Source organism: Symphalangus syndactylus, chromosome 16 (assembly GCF_028878055.3).
Source record: "Symphalangus syndactylus isolate Jambi chromosome 16, NHGRI_mSymSyn1-v2.1_pri, whole genome shotgun sequence".
Lineage (NCBI taxonomy): Eukaryota > Metazoa > Chordata > Mammalia > Primates > Hylobatidae > Symphalangus > Symphalangus syndactylus.
Window position 1 is genome coordinate 84,279,808 of NC_072438.2, and position 24,834 is coordinate 84,304,641.

The window sequence follows — 24,834 nt, forward strand, 5'->3', positions numbered from 1 at the left end:
TACTTAGATTTTGAATCCCCGGTCTTGTACTGCGATACTACTGTCAGGAGACAATGCTTCATAGTTAATGTTTCTGAAATGTTAGGACTCTGTGAAGAAAGATTGTACAAAGTCATATTAACCTGGTCTAGCAAAAATACAATATCTGCGTCATAACAACAGTGGGGCTACTAATTAGTAATTTTTTAATAGTCTACTGTTAATCCCGCTGTTTTTTAGAAATTTGACCAGTAAATTAAGTGGGGTCATGAACCACTATTGGATTTTTATTTATTTATTTATTTTTTTATTTTTTTTTATTCTTTTTTTTTATTTTTTATTTTTTTTTTATTATACTTTAGGGTTTTAGGGTACATGTGCACAATGTGCAGGTTTGTTACATATGTATCCATGTGCCATGTTGATTTCCTGCACCCATTAACTCGTCATTTAGCATTAGGTGTATCTCCTAATGCTGTCCCTCCCCCCTCCCCCCACCCCACAACAGTCCCCGGAGCGTGATGTTCCCCTTCCTGTGTCCATGAGTTCTCATTGTTCAATTCCCACCTATGAGTGAGAACATGCGGTGTTTGATTTTTTGTCCTTGCGATAGTTTACTGAGAATGATGTTTTCCAGTTTCATCCATGTCCCTACAAAGGACACGAACTCATCATTTTTTATGGCTGCATAGTATTCCATGGTGTATATGTGCCACATTTTCTTAATCCAGTCTATCGTTGTTGGACATTTGGGTTGGTTCCAAGTCTTTGCTATTGTGAATAGTGCCGCAATAAACATACGTGTGCATGTGTCTTTATAGCAGCATGATTTATAGTCCTTTGGGTATATACCCAGTAATGGGATGGCTGGGTCAAATGGTATTTCTAGTTCTAGATCCCTGAGGAATCGCCACACTGACTTCCACAATGGTTGAACTAGTTTACAGTCCCACCAACAGTGTAAAAGTGTTCCACACTATTGGATTTTTAAATCTTTAATACTGACGTGATTTCCTACCACAACCCTGGGATTAGAGAATTAAAGATGCTGCTACCCTTCTCACCAGCTCATCACACACCTTTTGGTAAACAGAATGTTCTCTGGGCCCTACCATGAAATAAAGTTCATTGGCAGGATTTCTGGCCTGACTTAGTAGCTCTATGCCATCACTCCCCTTTTTATTTTTTAGAATTTTGCTGAACAGTTGACGAAGAAAAAATAATCTTATGAATTAAAAAGGGGTTTTATTATAGATCCTGCAACAAATAATAGAATTAATAGAATAGTAACAATATATATGTACAACTTTATGCCAATTTTTTTTTTTTTTTTTTTTTTTTTGAGACAGAGTCTCGCTCTGTCACCCGGGCTGGAGTGCAGTGGCGCAATCTCGGCTCACTGCAAGGTCCGCCTCCCGGGTTCACGCCATTCTCCTGCCTCAGCCTCCGAGTAGCTGGGACTACAGGCGCCCGCCACCGCGCCCGGCTAATTTTTTGTATTTTTTTTTTTTTTTTTTTTTTTTTTTTGAGACGGAGTCTCGCTCTGTCGTCCAGGCTGGAGTACAGTGGCGCAATCTCGGCTCACTGCAAGCTCCGCCTCCCGGGTTCACGCCATTCTCCTGCCTCAGCCTCTCCTAGTAGCTGGGACTACAGGCGCCCGCCACCGCGCCCGGCTAATTTTTTTGTATTTTTAGCAGAGACGGGGTTTCACCGTGGTCTCGATCTCCTGACCTCGTGATCCGCCCGCCTCGGCCTCCCAAAGTGCTGGGATTACAAGCGTGAGCCACCGCGCCCAGCCTGTCAATTATTTTTAAAGCCTACATGAATGGAACACTTGTTGAAACATAATTTATCAATCCTGACATAAGACTATCTGAATAGCTTTTATCTGCAAATAACATATTTCTTTTTTAAATTCAGATTATCCAACAAAGAAAATTCCAGGAAGAAATGGGCTAACTGGTAATTTTTCAAAATATTTAGGAATGAAATGATGAGTCTTACAGATTCTTTCAGAATGCAGAGAAAGAGGGTACACTTTTTTATTCATTGTATGAGGTAAAGATAAGCTTGATACTAACATCTACAAAGGATAGTACAAGAAAGACAAGTGTAGGCCAATCACTATCATGAAAATAGACATAAACATTCTATACAAAATAGCAAATAAGATCTGGTTACATATAAATCAAATAATGTGATTTATTTTGTAAGGCAAAATTTTCTGTTGAATATCACTATAACTAGTCACATTAACAAGAAAATGGAAAAAAAATGACCATCATTATCTTGTGGGATAAATTTTTTAATGTTGATAAAATAATTGAATATTTTATCAAATACAATAACTAGCTATGGATAATGAATGTCAGCAAAACATAAGTAAAAGCTATTGTTTGTATAAGAATATGTACCAAAATTAAACAACTATTATCTCATTCAATAGTGAATATTGAACGTTTTCTCTGTGATATCATTATGAAGATAAGCACGACCACTATCTCAACTTGTATAAATATTATATAAGTTCCTAGCTGGTATAATAGAAAAAAATAGGTTAAAGTTTTTGAAGAAAAAAAATTAAACTGTCTCCTAGTCTTAGATAAAATTAATGTGTGAATAAAAAAATGAAAAAAAAACTGGTCATTTAATAAATGCATGTAGTGAGTTCTCTGTATAAAGCTTAATAAAGTTCAGCTATAATGGTGGAAACCAAGCAACTGGCTGGGGTAATTTAAATGTCCTTTATTTTTAGGGATTAGATTATATAAGGATATGCATTTGCCAAAACCCATCAAACTAGATACTTAAATCTATATTTTATTATTTTCACATTACTTGCAAATAAAAACAATTTGGAAAAAGTGATAAAACAACTAAATGTAGCATGTTAATTTTAATTCTACTTCTAAAAACTGCTAATTGATAGCATTACTTTAATGTAAGTAATAAGTGTATAGCTCTCATACTATTTATACAACATTTCTTTATGTTTTTCTTTTACTATTAACTAATAAATTTTTCACTTTAAAATAAAGTTACCTTTTGTTATTTTCATATTGTAGCATAAAGCATCTATGAAAGGAAAGAGACCCCTTTTCTGCATAGATGACCGGAAAGAAAAAGATAAAATGTCGGCCGGGCGTGGTGGCTCACGCTTGTAATCCCAGCACTTTGGGAGGCCGAGGCGGGAGGATCACAAGGTCAGGAGATCGAGACCACGGTGAAACCCCGTCTCTACTAAAAATACAAAAAATTAGCCGGGCGTGGTGGCGGGCGCCTGTAGTCCCAGCTACTCGGAGAGGCTGAGGCAGGAGAATGGCGTGAACCCGGGAGGCGGAGCTTGCAGTGAGCCGAGATCGCGCCACTGCACTCCAGCCTGGGCGACAGAGCGAGACTCCGTCTCAAAAAAAAAAAAAAAAAAAAAAAAAAAAGAAAAAGATAAAATGTCCCCAGTCCCAACAGCAATCTTCTCATAAAGTCACTCCTGGCCACAAAACAGAAGATTCTAATGACTCCTAGAACATTTCCCTCCATCATTATGTGTGAATTCCACAGGGCACCAGAATGTCCATTTCTACTCCATTACCATCTTTGCACTGATTTTCCCTATTTACCATCTTAGTGAAGCAGGAGGTGTATAATCAAGTCTTAAGCCACACCCTGGCAGTGTAAACGGAAACCCAGCTGCAGCAACTCCAGTCTGTGTCCAAGGCTCAGATTTGAGCCAATTCCTATTCCTATTCCTATTCCTTTCTCAATTCCTATTTTTTCAAAGGAAAGCCAGGTATTCCTTGCTTAAAGAGGGTTTGAGATGGAGTTTTAAAATCTCTCAATGCATTGTTTACTGTTACATTTCAAAAAGTATAATTATCTTTGTGAAATATTTTTATGTAAAAATGAAGATTATTAATTTGATCCAGCACTTTATTATTATGCCTTCTGTTAAGTAATTACTGAAGAAAAAATAGTAATTATACCTAAAGGAATTTATTGATTAGTATTTATGGAATATTACCTATGCACCATGCAATGGGCCAGACTCTATTAACTCAACTCATGGGATGAAGTAATTGAGGTACAGAAAGTCATAGAGAAAGTAGATTTTGGGACTGGAGCCGATTCAGAGCCTTCTGACACTGAAACCAGATCTTCTATGTGTAATATTCTAAGTTCTTTCTAGTTTAATATATATTATCATATTAAGAAAGCATTCATTAATTTTTATCTTATTAGGTAATGGGTATTAAATTTTGTTAAAGGAAGGTCTTTTTAGCAGCTGTGGGGTGATCATATTATTTATCTCTTTTTATATCAATTAATATGGTGAATTACATTAATGGATTTTTAAATGAGAGTTTAAAGAGAGAGAGAATTAATGTAAGGATCTTTTAACTGAACTTCCCAATAAATGTGAAAGAAATTATAAGATAGAAAACAGCCATTTTAAATTCTCAATGAAATAATTAACTTTGACAAGGATCCTCAGTCCTTGTCAAAATAATTTTGGGGAAAGTTTGTGGGGAAAGGAGGTCTAGAGGTCCAGAGATTCATACCAACCATTACCTGTCCAACCCCCCACCCACCCCTATTTTTTCATTTTAGACCAGTGCTTTTTAATCCTCCCTGAACAGCTGAAGAGCATTTATTTTATTTATTTGTTTTTTCCACTTTTATTTTAGTTTCAGGGTGTATGTGTGCAGGTTTGTTACATGGATAAATTACATGTTGTTGAGGCTTGCATCACCCAAGTAGTAACTAATGCTTCTTATTAATCAAGGGAAAGGCGTACCTTGGTAATGGAGTGTTTTCACAGAAACCACCTGAATCAAGTAATTCATTTTGGGAAAATGACAATATTTACCGATTTAACCATGGAATGGATATTAAAAACACAAGTTCTACAGCATTCTTGCAAAAACAAAACAAAACATTGAGTCGTATCAAAACAATTATTAGAAAATACTAATAGTGGAAGATACTAGTAAACAGCTCACCCAGATTACTCAAATATGTCGATAATCTAAAACATAAACACAGACAGGAAAATGCTCTGATTAAGGAGACTAAAGAAGCGTAAAACCTCAGTACCATATATGATTTTTAATTGGTCTCTAGATTGGAAAAAAACCTATGAAGGACATTCTGAGTACAATTAGGAAAACTTGATTATGTACTTATACATTAGGTAATATTATAATACCATATCGGTAATAAATATTTGGGATGTATTAATGGTATATTACCACTGTTCTTAGGAGATGCCTGCTGAAGTATTTGGGGACAAGGAGTCTTGATGACTGCAACCTTAATTTTAAAACATGCAAAGAAAAAGAGAGAGAGAGAGAGAGTATGTACCAGAATACATTGTATAATTCTTTCAAATTTTCTGTATCTTTAAACCTTTTTAAAAATTGAAATTAAAAACCTATATAAAGCACTTCATTACATCTCACTATTTAATAGTAAATGTGCTTCAGACACTTTGTTCAGGTTAACACGAAAAACACAAGCAGTGTCAGGATGCAGTCAATATAGAACAATAACAACAAGAAAACCACAATCATTGAATGTCTTCCTTTTAAGCTGTCGTGATATTTTATAAAACTATGTGTATAGATCCATGTTTAAAATTATCCTAACATTTTGCTTACCCTTGTTTCTTCCTCCTTCATTATTTATCTTAAGTAGTTTTTTCACCTTGGTGAAACAGTTTTTTTTCCCCCCGTCAATTCTGTTATATTCATGTAAATTAAAATTCAGTTTTTTTCCTTTTTTTCAGAAAAACTATAGTAACTTGATTTATAGGTACATGTAAATGTATTTTAAAATTCACACTTGCAGAAAACATTTTCAGTCTTTCATTGACATCAATAAGGCTATAAAAATGGTATACTTTAAGTTATCTTTACTTCAGTTGAACATTAGCTTTCCATCACCCTTTAATAGTGTTCATGGTGGGGGGTGTTTAGTTAGAAGTCAGGCCAGAGAATAAAGCCTCAAAAAACTGTGTTTATGTAAACTTATTTTATACATTACTATATTCAGAGAATGCATACTAATGTGTAGGTATGTACAAATAGATGCATGCCACAGAGTATACCTTTCATGGGAATAAAATAAAGATTGTTTTTATAGATCTATATTTGTCATCTTGCACTTTCATATGGAAAGGGAATGCTCTAACGTTACCAGTAGGAAGCCGGCTGATTGTTTGAGCTTCCACATCTTAGGCAATAGTGCCATACAGAGCACTTCTAAAATCAGTAAGTTATGCAAAAATTGACTGAAAATGGAGTAAAGACTTAAATGTAAGACATGAAACTGTGAAACTACTAGGAGAAAACATAGGGAAAAGTCTTCCTGACATTGGCCAATAGGTTTATGAATAGATGCTGAACATCACTAATCATCAGGGAAATGCAAATCGAAACCACAGTAAGATGTCATTTTATTCCAATTAGAATGGCTATTAAAATGACAAAAGATAGCAAGTGTTGCAATGACGTGGAGAGCCCTTACATATTGTTAGTGGAATGTCAAGTAGTACAGCTACTACGGAAAACAGTGTGGAGGTTCCTCAAAAAGTTAAAAATAGAACTACTATATAATCCAGCAATCCTACTACTGGGTATATATTCAAAGAAAATGAAATCAGTGTGCTGAAGAGATATCTACACTCCCATATTTATTACAGCATTATTCCCTCAAACCAAGATATGACATCAACCTAAGAATCCAGCAACAAATACATAAAGAAAATGTGGTGTATATACACAATAGAATGCTATTTCTCCATTAAAAAAGAATGAAATCCTGTCATTTGTGACACAATGGATGAATCTAGAGAACATTATGTTAAGTGAAATAAGCCAGACAGACAAATACCTCGTGATCTCCCTCCTACGTAAAATCTTAAAAGCTGATTTCATAGAAGTATAGAATAGAATGGTGCTTAGCAGAGGCTGGAAGGAGAAGGGGGAAAGGAGGACAGGAAGAGGTTGGTCAATGGTTAAAAGTTACAGTTAGATAGGAGGAACAAGCTCTAATGTTCTATTGGACAGTAGGGTGGCTTCTTAGTTAATAATAATGTACTGCATATTTCAAAATAGCTAGAAAAAAAGGACTTTGAATGTTCTCACTACAAAGAAATGTTAAATGGTTGAGCTGATGGATTCGCTAACCACCATGATTTGATGATTATGCAATGTATACATGTATCAGCACGCCACATTGTACCCCATAACTATGCACAGACATTATGTGTCAATTAAAAATAAGATAAACTTAAAAAAATTAATGAGTTATTTGATATTTTGTGTTCAAAGGTGTTACTTGCAATCTGGATAAATAGAAACATTAATTATAGAAAATTATTTTACATTATTGTATACAAATCTATCTAGATTTGTGTCAGAATAATTGAATATTTACAACAAATGACATATAGGAAGCAACTGAATTATCAAAGAATGAGAGCTATCTAGACTTGCACAACATTTTCTTTTTTAAACTTTTATTTTACATTTAGGGGTATACGTGCAGGTTTTTTTATACATGTAATTTGAGTGTCGTGGGGGTTTGGTGTACATATCATTTTGTCACTCAGGTAATAAGCATTACACCTGATAGGTAGTTTCTCTATCTTCACCCTTCTCCCAGCCTCCATCCTTAAGTAGGCCCCAGTGACTATTGTTTCTTTCTCTTTGTGTCCACATGTATTCACAGTTTAACTCCCACTCATAAGTGAGAATATGCAGTATTCGGTTTTCTGTCTAAATATGTAGGTGCAATCTTATTATTCTTGCTAGATTAAAATTAGCAACAGAAACTGAAAATCAAATAGAAGATATTATTTTATAACACTATTTTCAGTTACCTTACATGCTCTGAACATGTAACACCAGCTCTAATTCTGTAAAATCTTAAAGATTTAATTTGAGCTACAGCATTAAAAATCACTTAAATAATGATCCTCATCCCCAGCAGAATCCATTTTATGCTTAACGAGGTATGTGTTTCGGATTTCATCCACGTCTGAGAAAGCAGAGACATGGGCATCAGTGTGTTTTGCACTTTTTTGTGTGTTTTATTTACTTATGTTTCTTCTCACTGAAATATCCCAACTCAAACTTGTTGGCTTTCATTAATACTTATGTTTATAACAATGTATTGTAATCTCTACCCCCAACACACACACACATTTAAAATGTGAGGCTAGTATTAAAATTGGATGTTTGTACCTAAATGCATTATATACTTCCCAAACTATGTCTTTACAACACAGATGTTAATTAGAATAAATATGAATATTAAAATGTTACCGAAATGAAGATAGTAAATTCATTCTCTTCATTTATTCTTCCCTATTCATGTGTCAGAGAAAGTTCTCAAACATTGGGTCATATTTTGCAGAAAGAAGGACGTTTTCCTAGAGTACTAATGAAGGACTTGAAGGCTTTTTCAATTGGCTCTGATTTTTACCTCACCATATTGCCACTTCCCCTTGATGCTGCCACAAGGCCCTTATCTTTACACCCCCACTGAGTCCCCTTGGTCATCTGGGCTGGCTTGAGTCACCTGCAGAAAGCAAGCCTTCTAATCTTGACTTGGGACATTGGTAATCTGTTTGTGAAGCTGTTTAAACACCACCACTTTCTTCCGGACTTCTTCCCTTTCACCTCTACTTGAACATATTAGTATGTTACAATTCTTTTTTTTTTTTTTTTTTTTTGAGACAGTTTCACTGTTGTTGCCCAGGCTGGAATGCAGTGGAGCAATCTCGGCTCACTGAAACCTCCCTCGCCTTCTGGTTTCAAACAATTCTCCTGCCTCAGCCTCCTGAGTAGCTGGGATTACAGGCGCCTGCCACCACACTCTACTAATTTTTGTAATTTTAGTAGAGACGGGGTTTCACCATGTTGGCCAGGCTGGTCTCGAACTCCTAACCTCGTGATCCACCTGCCTCAGCCTCCCAAAGTGCTGGGATTACAAGCGTGAGCCACCGCTCCTGGCCATGTGTTACAATTCTTTACCTGCCAAATGGACCCTTTTGTGAGGAAAGCATGAGCAAAGAATTAGATGACCGAGTTTGGAAAGTCTGCAGTCTGATAATCTATAATCTGCAACATTGCTCAAATATGCCATATTACCATGGGCTATCATGGTCTCTATTTTTTTCTCTCTCTTAGCCTAGCCTTGATTCTTATGTCAGCTGAGCCAAGTTGTAATTCATGTACGTCACTGACAAGAAAAGGGAAGCTGGTCAGAGGTAATTAGTCCTACCTGTTGCTATAGTTTGAGGCAGTGCCTCCGCAATTCAGGTGCTGCCAATATGATGGTATTAAGAGGTGGGACCTTTCAGAGGTGATAAGTCCATGAGGGCTTGTTACGTACCTCATGAAGGTGATTGAGTCCCTCATAAAAGGGCTTGACAGAGGGAATTCCTCACTTTTTTCTTTCCACCTTCAGTCCTATGACGACTCAGTGCTCCTCCCCTCTACAGGATGTAGTGTTCAAGGCACCATTTTGTAAGCAGACAACAAACCTGCTGGCACACTGATCCTACACTGCTTGGTCTCCAGAACTGTGAGAAATAAATTCTTGTTCTTTATAAATTACCCGGTCTGTGGTATGTTGTTATAGCAACACAAATGGACTAAGACATTTATAGAGGCTGAATTTCCTTGTGTCTATCTTCTATATAGACCATGTATCATCTTTGTCTTCTTAAAGCATGCAAGAGAGAAATGGATAAATGCAATTGGGCTCTTCTAATTACTGGGAGATAAATTATAACACTTCACATCTCTACTTCCCAAAATACTGCTCATCTCTTACAGGATAATGTTATATTATGCTAAAATCATAATCCTTTCCTAGAATCACCTTTGAAAATGCTACACTGTTTCTTTCTTCTCATACACCCAACAGTGTTAGAGTAATTATGATATCACTTATATGGTATCTTAATAATCAATGAAATAAATTTGCCATTATTGTAATAAAAGTAATGCATTGGGCAGAAAGGAATATGTTTACATATAAGGACCTTAAAATTTTAATTTCCCTGACTGACGCTTCTTTTTAAATACATTTATTCCATTCCAATTTATTTTCTACAGTTGAAAGACTAAGATTAGTCAAAGACAAATTTTGCCATTTCAGAGATTTATTCAAACATTTCCAAAACCTCCTATTTCCTTAATGACCCAAATTCCAGTCCCAATTTGGCATCTGAAGTGCCTAAAAATAGCATGTGATTATTCCATAGAGCCCTTGATCACTGCAGTCCAGAAATCTTTAATGATGACAGATGATGAAGGCACGAGAACCACAGGGAAACAGAATGGCCTTTGCATTCCCTCTCTTAAGTCTGTTTGCCTCTAAAATTATAGCCAGGGTGCCATTCAAAAATTAGCTCGAACACAACCTTTAACATGGGTGATGTGTGATCCCCATCCACAGCCTACCTCCTGACATTGCCTGATAATTGCTAAAACTCCACCTCATAGGTTACAGGAGCTACCTAAATTTAAGATGCCATTTCTTGATTATAAGGGAGGTTTTTGGTCAAATGTAGTTAATAGCTTCACCTTTCAAGATGACTTTTTTCTCTCATAGACTGAGCAACACAGCTGACCTTATTCATATAATAAAATGCCATCCTGTCACATAAGCTTGCAAACATTCCAAAACAAGCTCATTAGCAAATAATGGTGCCAAAAGAGTAACTTTTTAAATGTCAATAAATACATTTTACATCCTTCGGATAATCTGTGAAACGTAACAGATAATTACCAGAGCTATGCCTTTCTCTGCAGACAAAGTTTCGAAAAATTCTGTGAAATTTAAAAGTTATATTTAAAACGTAAAGCACATCAATGATTCTTTTTCTCCCAGTATGAAAGATTTTTAATGAGATTCTAAACCTAAGTGACCTATTTACACAAAACTCAACTGCTAGATAATGAGAATGAGAAGGTGGTAAAAATTTCAGTAATATAACCTCTAATTCAAACCTTAGGTATGTCTTCAAAATACCTCAGAAATACTTCCTACTCAAGTCTACACACACACACGCACACCCACACATGCACACACATCATTCAAGACAGGAATGTTGAAAAAAAATCACCATTGTTAAAATGTCATCTATTCTGTGTACCATTGACCTAGAAACGTGTGGGCGGCAAGCCACCCAGGTGCCAAGGCAAGAGACCGAAGGCACAAGCTGTTCCAGTATAATAAAGAAAATATATAAAATAAGAATAGTTATACTAGAAATAGATTATAGATATGATATATGAATATTATTAATCATTAGTTTGTAGCATTATTCTTTATTCCAATATTACAATAATCCTTGCTCTACAATTATAACCTAGGAAAAACCAGGCCATACAGAGACAGGAGCTGAGGGGCATGATGAGAAGTGACCAGAAGATAAGTATGAGCCCTCTGTCACGCCCGGACCGGGCCACTAGAGGGCTCCTTGGTCTAACGGTAACGCCAGTGCCTGCGAAGGCACCTGTTACCGAGCAGACCGGGAAAGGGAGTCTCTCTCTCCCCTGGGGAGTTAGAGAAGACTCTGCTCCACCACCTCTTGTGGAAGGCCTGACATGAGTCAGGCCCGCCCACAGCCATTGGGAGGCCTGTCTCCCTGTGATGTTGTGCTTCAGCGGTCACGCTCCTGTTTCACTTTCATATTCCACCCTATACATCTGGTTCTGCCTTCAAGATAGCAGTACCAGAATTAGTGAAAGTACTAAAAGTCTTTGAAATGCATAGAAGAAATAATGGCGTAAGCTGTCCTCTCTCTCTCTCTCTCCCCGCCTCGGCTGCCAAACTGGGAAGGGCCCCCTGTCCCCTGGACACATGACTCATGTGACCTTATCAAACATTGGAAATGACTCACCTGCCCCTTTTGTCTTGTATCCAATAAATAACGGCGAAGCCAGGCATTCCGGGTTACTACCGGTCTCCGCGTCTTGGTGGTAGTGGTCCCGCGGCCCAGCTGTCTTTTCTTCTATATCTTTGTCTTGTGTCTTTATTTCTATGATCTCTCCTCTCTGCACACGAGGAGAAAAACCCACAGACCCTGTAGGGCTGGTCTTTACAAAATGCTGCATTTTGGCTACATGATATGGTTTGGCTGTGTCCCCGTCCAAATCTCATCTTGAATTGTAGCTCCCATAATTCCCATGTGTTGTGGGAGGAACCTGGTGAGAGATAATTGAATCATGGGGGCAATTTCCCCCATACTGTTCTCGTGGGAGTAAGTCTCACGAGACCTGGTGGTTTTATAAGGGGAAACCGCTTTCGCTTGGTTGTCGTTCTCTGTCTGCCACCATGTAATACATGTTTTTCACCTTCCACCATGATTGTGAGGCCTCCCCAGCCACGTGGAACTGTGAGTCCATTAAACTTCTTTTTCTTTAATAATTACCCAGTCTTGGGTATGTCTTTATCAGCAGCATGAGAACAGACTAATACACTACGTTAATGAGGAAATGCTGTAGTTTACTAGGGTTCAGTTTAGTTCAACAAGTTTCCTAAATATCCAAAAGGAGTTAAACATGGTTCTAAGCTATGGGTAAATACAAATTGCTATATTTAAAAATTGCAGGCTGGGCGTAATCCCAGCACTTTGGGAGGCCGAGGTGGGCGGATCACGAGGTCAGGAGATCGAGATCATCCTGGCTAACACGGTGAAACCCCATCTCTACAAAAATTACAAAAATTTAGTCGGGGCATGGTGGCGGGCGCCTGTACTCTCAGCTGCTGGGAAGGCTGAGGCAGGAGAATGGCGTGAACCCGGGAGGCAGAGCTTGCAGTGAGCCGAGATCGCGCCACTGCACTCCCGCCTGGGTGACAGAACGAGACTCCATCTTTTTTTTTTTTTTTTTGAGGCGGAGTCTCGCTCTGTCGCCCAGGCTGGAGTGCAGTGGCGCGATCTCGGCCCACTGCAAGCTCCGCCTCCCAGGTTCACGCCATTCTCCTGCCTCAGCCTCTCCGAGTAGCTGGGACTACAGGCACCCACCACCACGCCCGGCTAATTTTTTTTGTATTTTTAGTAGAGACGGGGTTTCACCGTGGTCTCAATCTCCTGACCTCATGATCCGCCTGCCTTGGCCTCCCAAAGTGCTGGGATTACAAGCGTGAGCCACCGTGCCCGGCCGACTCCATCTTAAAAAAAAAAAAAAAAAAAAAAAATTGCAACAAAAAGCTGGCAAATATAATTGTAAATTAATATAATGAAATGACTATTTGAAGTCTTCATAAATGAGGCAATATTTTAGCAATATTTAAGAATTATTTGAAATGAATTTCCTAGGGATGGAGATTAAAGAATGTATTCCATGAAGAAGAAACTGCATAGTGTAGAAAGGAGGTGGTTCACGCCTGTAATCCCAGCACTTTGGGAGGCCGAGGAGGGTGGATCACGAGGTCAGGAGTTCAAGACCAGCCTGACCAACATAGTGAAACCCCGTCTCTACTAAAAATACAAAAATTAGCCGGGCGTGGTGGCATGTGCCTGTAATCCTAGCTACTAGGGAGGCTGAGGCAAGAGAATCGCTTGAACTTGGGAGGCAGAGGTTGCAGTGAACCGAGATAGCACCACTGCACTCTAGCCTGGGCGACAGAGCAAGACTCCGTCTCAAAATTAAAAAAAACAAAAAAAAAAAGAAAGGAGGCATGGAATAATATACCTTTGAAGAAGAACAAATAATGCCTCTTAAGGCTGTATATTTCAAAGATTTAATCATTTTAGACAAAGATAATGCCAAATGACCATTATTTTCAGATGTTTTTATGGTCATAAATGTTTTCCTAGGATTTTGTAGAGTGAGAAAAATAAGTTGATGTAGTGTGGGGCATGATACTTATGAAGACTATTGGGTATAATTGCCAAATAATACACTATTATATATTTCATCTATTTTTAACATAGTTTTATAAATAATTTAAAAATACATCAAATGTTTGGATGTCTTCTAGGAGACAGACAGACTTGAAATTAATTCAATTTTATAAATGATTCCCCTAAGATTAATAATAATAAATGACCTGTTTAAAGTATCTAAATTGCAATGTTATAGAAGCAGAACAAAGCCCTAATGTAATAGTAATCCTAGTGGGCTGTAGCAGCTGAAATGAAATGACTTTAAGCAGATTTCGATGGTTATTACCCACATGAAATCCCTTAAGTGACTTTTCCCCACTCACCCTTTCTTTTAGCAACTTCCTCACACCCTGTGGCCTAGGACTCTAGACATGTTAAGATATCCTAAGGGAATCAAAGAGTAGAACATGGTTGTAAATGGCAAATCATTTGACTTTACTACATAAAATGAAAAACTGAAGTACACTCTGTGAAATATAACAAGTTATGCGTTGTGTAAAGACAGGCATTATAAAAAACTTTTCCTCTTTGGAACATTTATAAGAGAAATGATATAAACATAAATGACATCCATGCAATCAGTTTAAGAAAAATATTATAAAAATATTCTTATTGTCTCACAACTTTGTAAGACTTTATAACTACCTCCATACTAATGAATGTCAATAGTCAGGTTATATTTCCGTTTTCATTCATTTTCTAGTATACTTCAGCCTATAAGGTACAGTATAAGGTAAGTATTAGGGTCTTCTCTGTTGAAAGTATCTTGTTGTAAAACTAAAATCAGATCCTTACCTAATTTATTTGGTTCCATGTTAATTCTTCCATAAATTATATAGTACAGGATAAATGTGTCAATACTGCTTTCATTAAATAATTTAAAAATTCATTTGCCAATGCAAAAAACAAAGATCTTTTTTAAAGAAACAAAAAGTTATGCAAAGAACAAAATCCATTTTCCAATAAAGATGTTAAGATCACAGTGAGGAAACAAAAAATATTAAAATTATTTGTCAATGAAAATCTGGTATTCACTATATTTTTCTGTTAATATGAATGTCTCAACATCAGTTTTGTTAGCTCACAATATATTCACGCAATTTCACAGGATGTGGCCTACAAGTTAACTTTTGTTTTTTACCAATGAAGAAAAGACAGAAATCTAATATTAAATAAAGAAATTTGTACTAATAAAACTGTGGTAATTCATGTTTAAAATATGTATTCATTTCTTTGTTGCAAGCACACTTTTCCTTTCTCTATAGTAATATTTCTTATTCATTTCTTAAAATTACTTTTGGTAAAAAATTTAAACCAAGTATTATTGTCCATTACACTTATATTATTATTGGAATCTCAATGAATAGTTTCCTCTGATTTTCTATTGAATAATTTTATGTATAATTCATACTGTTTGTGAACACATTTCTTTTAATTATATACCCAAATAATGTTTTCTTAAATATTACTGAGCTGAAATATTTAAATATTAGCTAAAATGTACTATTAGGGAATGATATCCTCAATTAATGACAAGATATGAGCTATGTAGCCAATTTTATTTCAGGTAGAAATTATGGAAAAGCTACTCATACTATATATTCTATTATGCCATGAAAATCTGTATCTCTGATATTCAAAATGCATCAGTAAAAAATCCAATAACAATGCAAAATTAGAATAGAATCAGTTAGGTTCTTAGAATGTGATCAAATTAAACTAGGGCCTAAAAGTTCAATATTGTCTCATATTCAGGAAGAATCACCTTAAGATAAAAGCCAGGATCTCCTATAGTTGAATAAAAGGACACAGATCAATGAGTTACATGATGACATTAAAAGACAATGATAAATCTATGTTCATTGCAACAATTGGGCCTATATGAAACCTAAAAGTGAATGTAAAATAATGCATTTTGTTGAAAACATTATAATCAGATGTATTTGTTGTATTACTAACTGATCCAAAAGATTAGCAGACCCATTATGAAAACCAAGTAATGTTGATGTTTCACCTCCATTGAATCTTTGACTGCCCAGAACCTGGGCAGTGTGATTACATCTAATGTTACTACACGGGAGGCACTGTAGCTCTTAGCTCTTGGGTCTGGCTGCCATAACTAAATACCATATACTGGGGGGCTTAAACAACAGAAATTAATTTTCTCACATTTCTGCAGCTAGAAGTCTAAGATCACCATACCAGAAAAATTGGTTTCTGGTGAGATAATTTTTCGTGGCTTGAGGATGACAGCCTTCTTTATGTCCTTACATAGTTGAGGAAGAGAGATAGAAAAAGCTCTCTTACGTCTATTCTTATAACCCTATACTGAGGACTCCACCCTCGTAATTTTATCTAAACCTAGTTATCTCTCAAATTTCCCATCTCCAAATACCATGGCATTGTGGGGTTAGGGCTTAGCCATATAAATTTGGGAGATGGGGACACAATTCAATCCATATAACTGATTATATTAAAATGAGCAACAGAAAAATCATTAGCACTATTTGATACAACATCATGATCTGTTGCCCCTATACTATTGTCTTTTCAAATAAATATCTACATTAACCAGTATTCAATCAAAGATTACTAGGCAGGTCTGAAAATGCACAATATGCCCAAAAATGAAAAAAAGGGGCATAAAAATCTAGATTATAAAAAGATCTATAGATGCTCCAGTTGTTGGAGTTAGCTTAAAGAAACTTTGTGGTATACAGAATTTTAAGATGATCAAGTTTCCTGTCCCTGATTTATACATACAGACTTATATTTTCAAAACTTAATCCAGGTATAGCTATGAAGGAGTTTTTGAAGATACAGTCAAGGTTCTAAATCAGTTGATCATAAGATACACAGATAATCCTCGATGGGACTGATCTAATCAGGAAAACTCTTGAAAGGGTCAAGTCTTCTCTTGGCTAAAGGGCTTTGAAGTGTCAGAAAGATTCAAATTTAAAAGAAAATCATGGGAGAAATGAAATTCCTTTTGCATCACCACTTTCATCTAGGATATACTCAAATGAATATGAAATTATTTGAGCCATATCTGTTTTAGTAATTTGTTGCAAAATATATCAAATGTAAAAAAGAAAAAAATTATATAGTTATTTTAGTTAGACCCATGTCATCACCAAAAAGAATTTCATAACTTACTGTTTTGGAGTTTTATTTTTTGGTTGTTACTTAGATTTTTCTCTTTTTTATGTACTTTTTGCATTTGGGTGCTTACTTCTGTGAATTGCTTGTTCATAGAAGTTACATATTTACCTATATATATTTCTTTTTCTTTATTGGTTTTACAATATGTTTATATTATAGCCATTGATTCTATTTTATATATTCTGTAAACATATTTTCCAGATAATAATATAAGCTTGTAGGGTTTTTTTATTTTCTTTCTTTACTGTATATTTTTATACTGGAATGTTGACTTTTGATATAATTAGTAATCAATTCTTTACTTTCATCTTTTTTTGTCTCATTCAGATAGTGTTCTCTACTCTAAAAATAAAATGGTTTGCTTACTGTTTAATTTTCATAAATTATAAAATACTGTTAAAATGAGTGAATTAGAATAAAGATAAATATTTTCACAACCTGTACACCTCCATGTAACCAGAATCTGAATAAATATAAGTAAGAATAACCAACAGTCAAGAGGCCCTCCCGTTCTCCCCTCATCAGAGTAATCACTATCATTTATCTAACACCGTAAGTTTATCTTGCTAGTTGTTGAATTTTATACAAACGGAATCCTATAGTATATATTATTTTGTGTCAAATCATAAATGCATGCTTTTCTGCACTGTCATTTGCACACTCAACACTACATATTTTGATTTTTTTTTCTTATGGGTTTTCTTTTTTTTTTTTTTTTTGAGACGGAGTCTCGCTCTGTCGCCCGGGCTGGAGTGCAGTGGCGCAATCTCGGCTCACTGCCAAGCTCCGCCTCCCGGGTTCACGCCATTCTCCTGCCTCAGCCTCTCCGAGTAGCTGGGACTACTTTTTAGTAGAGACGGGGTTTCACCGTGGTCTCGATCTCCTGACCTCGTGATCCGCCCGCCTCGGCCTCCCAAAGTGCTGGGATTACAAGCGTGAGCCACCGCGCCCGGCGCGCCCGGCCGGGTTTTCATATACTTATAATGAGGCTATATCATTTTGATTATAAAATCACTAAATACTCTTTCAAATAAAATCGCTACCTCATTGGCATATTGTCATGTACCCAGTGCCTATCTAATGAATCCAAGTGTGTCCCAATTGTGACTTTCAAATTTTTCTGCTCAGCCACAGCTTTCTCACAGGTGCTTCATGGTAAGCCAAGTGAATGAACTGTGGAAGACAAATACATAGGTACAGTATGATCCCACCACACTGCACAATGAGTATCCACTGATTTCTTTGCTTATTTTTAAAAATAGGTTCCATTTTGAGAATACTGAGATGATTCAGTATATTCACAAATACAACTTGGGCAACCCTCGTTGCCAGACCTTGATCCTGGAGATTTGCTTAAGGATTTTGAAATAAAATCTGAATGAGATGAGAGGAAGGTTAAAAAAAAAAAAAAAGAACCTGTGGTTATAAAGAGAAATTTAAGATTAACTGCAAATAATTAGCAGTTTATACTTAATATAGAATTCCTATACATTATGCTATTTGTCTTAGGAATTACTATCATCAAGTGATGAATATAGAAAATAAAGGTCAGCTGTTGCCTAAGTTTCTGTGATTAGATGTTGGTCATATAAAAATTCAAACTAAGGTTTTCTCACTCTCATTTCACTGTTTTGACTTTTCCTAATAACAACAAAATATGTCAGTTAAACTGTATCTCTAGGGTTGAAAATATGATTGTTGTGATTTTATGCTATCACAATATAGAATAATGTACTAGAATAAAGAAATTGTGGCCGGGCGCGGTGGCTCACGCCTGTAATCCCAGCACTTTGGGAGGCCAAGGCGGGTGGATCACGAGGTCAGGAGATCGAGACCATCCTGGCTAACACGGTGAAACCTCGTCTCTACTAAAAAATACAAAAAATTAGCCAGGCGTGGCAGTGGGCGTCTGTAGTCCCAGCTACTCGGGAGGCTGAGGCAGGAGAATGGCGTGAACCTGGGAGGCGGAGTTTACAGTGAGCCGAGATAGCGCCACTGCAGTCCGGCCTAAGCAAAAGAGTGAAGCTTCGTCTCAAAAAAACAAAACAAAACAAAAAAAACCAAAAGAAATTGCTCAGTGAAGCAATTCAAACTTAAGGGGCAGCAGCAAACTAAAATTTGTATCTAATTCAATTATAAATTAAAAAGTAAAAACATAATGGGAAATGATAAAGGTAGTAGCATGCTTTGGAAAGGCAATTGCATTTATAATCCATGGGGAGCATATAGAGGCCATCTGAGGATCTGAATATTTCATACAAGAGGCTATCAAAGGTAATCCAGGTATCAAGGTGTTTTCTATATTCTTCTAATTTGTGTTCAACAAAATAATCTAAAGATCAAAACATTAAAATGGAATGTAGATTGCTAAACCTTTTCGGAAATATATTGTGATTTTTCTCTGAATCCTCATTTAGTCATTAAATTATTTTTATGTACTAAAATCAGCTGTAAAAACAGAAATGACACTTATTTGGAAAATGTATTTAGAGTAAAATAATCATGGAAGAGTTTGGTTGGTTATAATATACTTTACATAAGATTTAGAAAAGCTAATACTTTTTACCAACTACTTACCCTGAGTAATGTCTTGCTCTGAAAAATAATAGTGAACAAATATAAATAAGTATTAATATAGAGCTCATATCTTCAGAGACTAGTATATATAGAAAAATATGAGAAAAATATATGAAGTATCAAGAATGGGATATTATACTGTATAAATATTTTTGATTTTATAGGTGAATAGTTCAGAAGACTGAATGATTAATTTGTCATAATTTGAAAATAAATGAGCATACTTAAAATTACATTTAAGCTTTTCATAGAAAATACAGGTCAGAAATAAGAAAGAATACATGTTCTATGTGCATTTCACATGCACTATCATTATCATGATTTTTACAACAATGTTATATATATTACATAAATATATATAAAATCAAAGTGTTTATGTTCCATGTCATTTAATTTTTATTTTGCCCTATCAAGGTTTAAATCTTATTTGAGAAATATTTTGTTTGGAAGCAATAACAAGTTTATTGGAATCCAAACCAAAGATTTATATCTTCTAATATTGAAGAAAAAAGGCAATTTTTATCTAGCTCATCATCCTTTTTGGATTTAGATGTCTCTTCTTTCAATCCTTACAAATATTATAAAATATATTTTTAAAAATATATATTGGTCACAAGTAGTAGATTCTTGATGATAAAAATGAGATCCTGGTATGCTCTAATATTTCTTTCTGCACTCAGTTGAAATACTTGATTTGTTAAGATGCTCTCTAGAAAAAAATAATATCACAGAATGCCTTTAGAATATACATGATTAAAAATTCTGAAAGGATACATGTTTATATTTATTATGTTGTATGAACTTTCAACTTTTTATTAAAAAACTTTATGGCTCACATTTTGCTAGTGGATCACTAGAAAAATAGGTAAAGATTTTAAATTAAAAAACACTAGAGCTCACAAACAAAGGGGAATATAAAATGACAGCCAAGACTAATACAATGAACAAAATATAATTGTTGGCAAACTAATATAAGCAGATAAGAGGACCATACCTATTATAATGGTACATGTGTCCATGTATTTAAAACCAGTAGCATTATGATATGCAAGTAATATAACAGTTTACCAGAACCATTGATTTATGGTGTCATAGGTTTTTAAAAAAAATTTTTTTATTATTTTTATTTATTTATTTATTTATTTTTATTTATTTATTTATTTTTAGACAGAGTCTCACTCTGTTGCCCAGGCTGGAGTGCAGTGGCGCGATCTTGGCTCACTGCAAGCTCAGCCTCCCGGGTTCACGCCATTCTCCTGTCTCAGCCTCCTGAGTAGCTGGGGACTACAGGTGCCTGCCACCACGCCCAGCTAAATAGCTTTTTATTAATTACATCTCTATTGTAAATGTTCAGGCAGCTTAATACAATTGTACTCCAAATCTGAGTATAAAATATGGAAGACTGTTCTATTCAAACAATATTTTTATAATGCATTTCAGATGGTTTTTTATTTTGCCCTATTATTACAATTGTACTCCAAATCTGAATATGAAATATGAAAGACTGATCTATTCAAACAATATTTTTATAGTGCGTTTCAGATGGCTTCCAAATTCTGTAGCTATGTCATTCAGGAGAATGGAAGCATGCTCAAAGCAATAGTTGTTTACTAAGCACTCTGAGACTGTTGGGGATTTTGCCTTATTTTAGACCAAGCTTTTACTCTAGTTCCCCAGGCTCCTGTGCAGTACTAGAATAAAACAAATATCCGGTATATAAAGCCAGCAGTCATTGAGTTCCTTTTATGTTTAAGATTTGCCATGTCAAATTTTGAGAACATTAACAACTTTGTCTAGTCGTGATGTTACCAGAAAGACGTCGCAATCCAGACCCCAAGCAAGGCTTCTTGTATCTTGTGCAAGAAAGAATTCAGGACGAGTTTGTAAAGTGAAAGCAATTTTATTAGGAAGGTAAAGGAATAAAGAACGGCTACTTGAAATATGGAAGACTGATCAATTCTAACAATATTTTTATGATGCATTTACTGTATGTGCAAAACATTTGTTTAGTAACTCTACTTGTATTGTCTGAGTTCAACAAGTACAGAAAAAAATAGTGAAAAAATATAGGACTCGCTTGTTAATAGTTATTTTCACAGGAAATATTAATTATATTTGAATAAAAGCAAGAAATAGATATTTTTAGCCACATATCTGAACCTGACAGTCATAATTGCATTTTAGCTTTCACTGAATAATAAGAACAGTAAATGTCCTACCTGAGAGAGCCAAGATATAAGACTACCTTGGATTTTATTCTCTGCTTCATCTAAAATTTGAGGACTTCATAAATATATTTGGAATATCCCTTTCAAGTTTACTATATTGAACAACCAGAGAATTCTATTCCTTCAAACAATTTTCTATTCCGACTGGTGAAGAGAGCTCCCAAGAGAAATTAGAGGAAAACAAATTCCCTTACAAACACAAATAACTGAGGAGAGAAAGATCTCAGCAAGTGTGAAAATTTTAGTATCTCTAAAAAAGAAAAAGTAATAAACTGAAAGACATTCATTCCTTGAGAAAATGAATAAAAAATTCACATCAGAGAAACATCAAGTGGATGTGCTCTAGGGAAATCGCTTGGATAAAAATAAAAAGAAATGAATTCAGTTGGAGAAAACATTTTGGAAAACAATAGATATGAGACTAAATAACTTTATTTCACTTCTTGTTTCACTACAAAGAATAACCTTTGATCTTCAAGTCCCAGGAATTAAATGTTTTTATACATTCTGAATTGAGAGCTGTTATTTCCCAGCAGGGCTTCTCTCTGTTCTCAAATGTTTTTCTTATTAAAAAAAAGAAGAGATCTATAAAATAAGGACTCTGCTACCTGTGATTTGCCTACAGCTTGGCTAAACATTGAGAATGTTTGTTTCTTTGTTCTATGCTGGATCTTGGTCTCATCTTTATCATTAACTTAAGGTTTTCCCCTAAGGGTAGAGATTGTTCTTTTCATAAACCATAAAATGATAATTTTGTTTTTCCAAAATGTAAGCTTTTAAATGTGTGCTATGTTTATAACTCTTTAGGATATTGGCAAATTGTCAGGACATTTAACTACTTAATGTTTATAACTCTCTAGGATATTGGAAAATTGTTAGGACAATTAACTACTTAATGTATAATATAAATTTGAAATTGTAAATGTACTATAAATCAACAGTTGATATTCCTTATTGAAAATTTTCCACCTGAAAGATATGTGTATAATTATCTTACATAAATTATCTCACTTTTTAATTACAGAAATATGACCATTATTCACATTTTATAGAAATGGAAACTGAGTTTAGAAATATATCTATAACAAGGTTAGTACTGATATGATAACAAGTAAATGAAGCCATATATAAATGTATGTGTATATAAAAAAATGTGTTTAGTCACAAGTGGAAGCAGAGTCTAGGAAAAACTAAAATTCCAAAAAAGATTAAATAATTTCAAAATAAAATTTGTTCCACTGCTCTGTGTTCTGCTGCTGCTTCTAGGCATGACTGATAACCGGTCATTGTCAGAGGCATGTGAGCCAAAGCGACTCTATCTTGAATAGGGGCTGGGGAAAAATGAGGCTGAGATCTACTGGACTGTGTTTCCAGACGGTTAAAGCATTCTAAGTCACAGGATGAAATAGAAGGTTGGCACAAGATCCAGGTCGTAACGACCTTGCTGATAAAACAGATTGCAGTAAAGAAGTTGGCTAAAACCCACCAAAACCAAGATGGTGACAAGACTGACCTCTGGTTGTCCTCATTGCTATACTCCCACCAGCACCATGACAGTTTGCAAATGCCATGGTAACATCTGGAAGTTACCCTATAAGATCTGAATAGGGGAGATATGAATAATCCACCCCTTGATTAGCATATAATCAAGATATAACCATAAAAATGGGCAACCAGCAGCCCTTAGGGCTGCTTTGTCTATGGAGTAGCTGTTCTTTATTCCTTTACTTTCCTAGTAAATTTGCTTTTATTTTACAGACTTGTCCTGAATTCTTTCTTGCCCAAGATACCAGAACCCTTGCTTGGGGTCTGGATTGGGATGTCTTTCCAGTAACATCATGACTAGACAAAGTTGTCAATCTCCTTAAAATTTGACATGGCAAATCTTAAACATAAAAGGAACTCAATGCACGGCTGGCTTTATGTACAGGATATTTGTTTTATTCTAGTACTGCATAGGAGCCTGGGGAACTAGAGTAAAAGCTTGGTCTAAAATTAGGCAAAATCCCCAACAGTCTCAGAGTGCTTAGTAAACAACTACTGCCTTGAGCATGCTTCCATTCTCTTCAATGACATAGCTACAAAATTTGGAAGCCATCTGAAACATTGGGCTAAAAAGTTTGGCTGGAAACTCTAATGTGCCAACTAAATTGGCAGTGTTTAAAGGACTAAAATGATAGAGAGGCAACAAGCTCTTCACTAGAACATATGAAATATACTTTAGCATAGGTTCGGGACAACTATTAAGGATCAATATCTGTTTGGAAAGAAATAATCAGTCCTTCCTTCTATTTACTTGGCAAAACAATAAGAAACACTTCTGGTGGAACATAACACATAACGAGGCATCTGTCATTCTTTTATACATAGGATCTGGCATACATTAACAAAGTATATGCACAAAAAGGAAAAAATATATGACCAACATGAAGAGAAAAGCTAGATAATAGCTCATAGAAAATATAGATATTAGAATTATTACCTAAGGAATTAAATAAAAAATTGTTCATTGTGCTCCAGAAAGTATTAAAAATGGACTTTACAGAAAAAATGACTGAGAGTTTCAACAGAGAATTGCAATATCAAAAAATGAATACAGGACTGAAACCTAAAATATCTGAAATTATGAACAAGATGGGTGAGTTCAACAACATTTCAGATACCCCAGAACACAGAACATTGGAACTTAAAGATAGGGTAATGGAAAATACCCATAGGAAAGCACAAAGGAAAAGAAAAGAGAAGAAAAGAAAAGAACAGAGTGAGAAGCATGCAAGATGTGTTAAGAAGTTCTAGCATACATATACATGGAATTCCAGAAATGAGAGACTTTATGGGGCAAAAATAAAATTTAAAAGAATAATGATTGAGAATTCTACATAAATAAGGAAAAACAACAATCCACAAATACAAGAAATCCAACATATGAATACAGCAGAGAAACACCAACCAAGATAAACAAATAGAGCCATACCTATGGGC

The 24,834-nt window shown here is 35.3% G+C and overlaps 1 long non-coding RNA gene across 1 annotated transcript in view; it reads left to right on the forward strand.

Moving 5' to 3' along the window:
* Positions 1 to 12,327: 12,327 nt before the first annotated feature.
* LOC134732764 (uncharacterized) overlaps positions 12,328 to 24,834 on the forward strand; it is a 173,350-nt gene continuing 160,843 nt past the window's right edge. Inside the window, exon 1 of the long non-coding RNA XR_010116248.1 lies at positions 12,328 to 12,391. This is a non-coding gene — a long non-coding RNA (uncharacterized lncRNA). The remainder of the gene's footprint in view (positions 12,392 to 24,834) is intronic.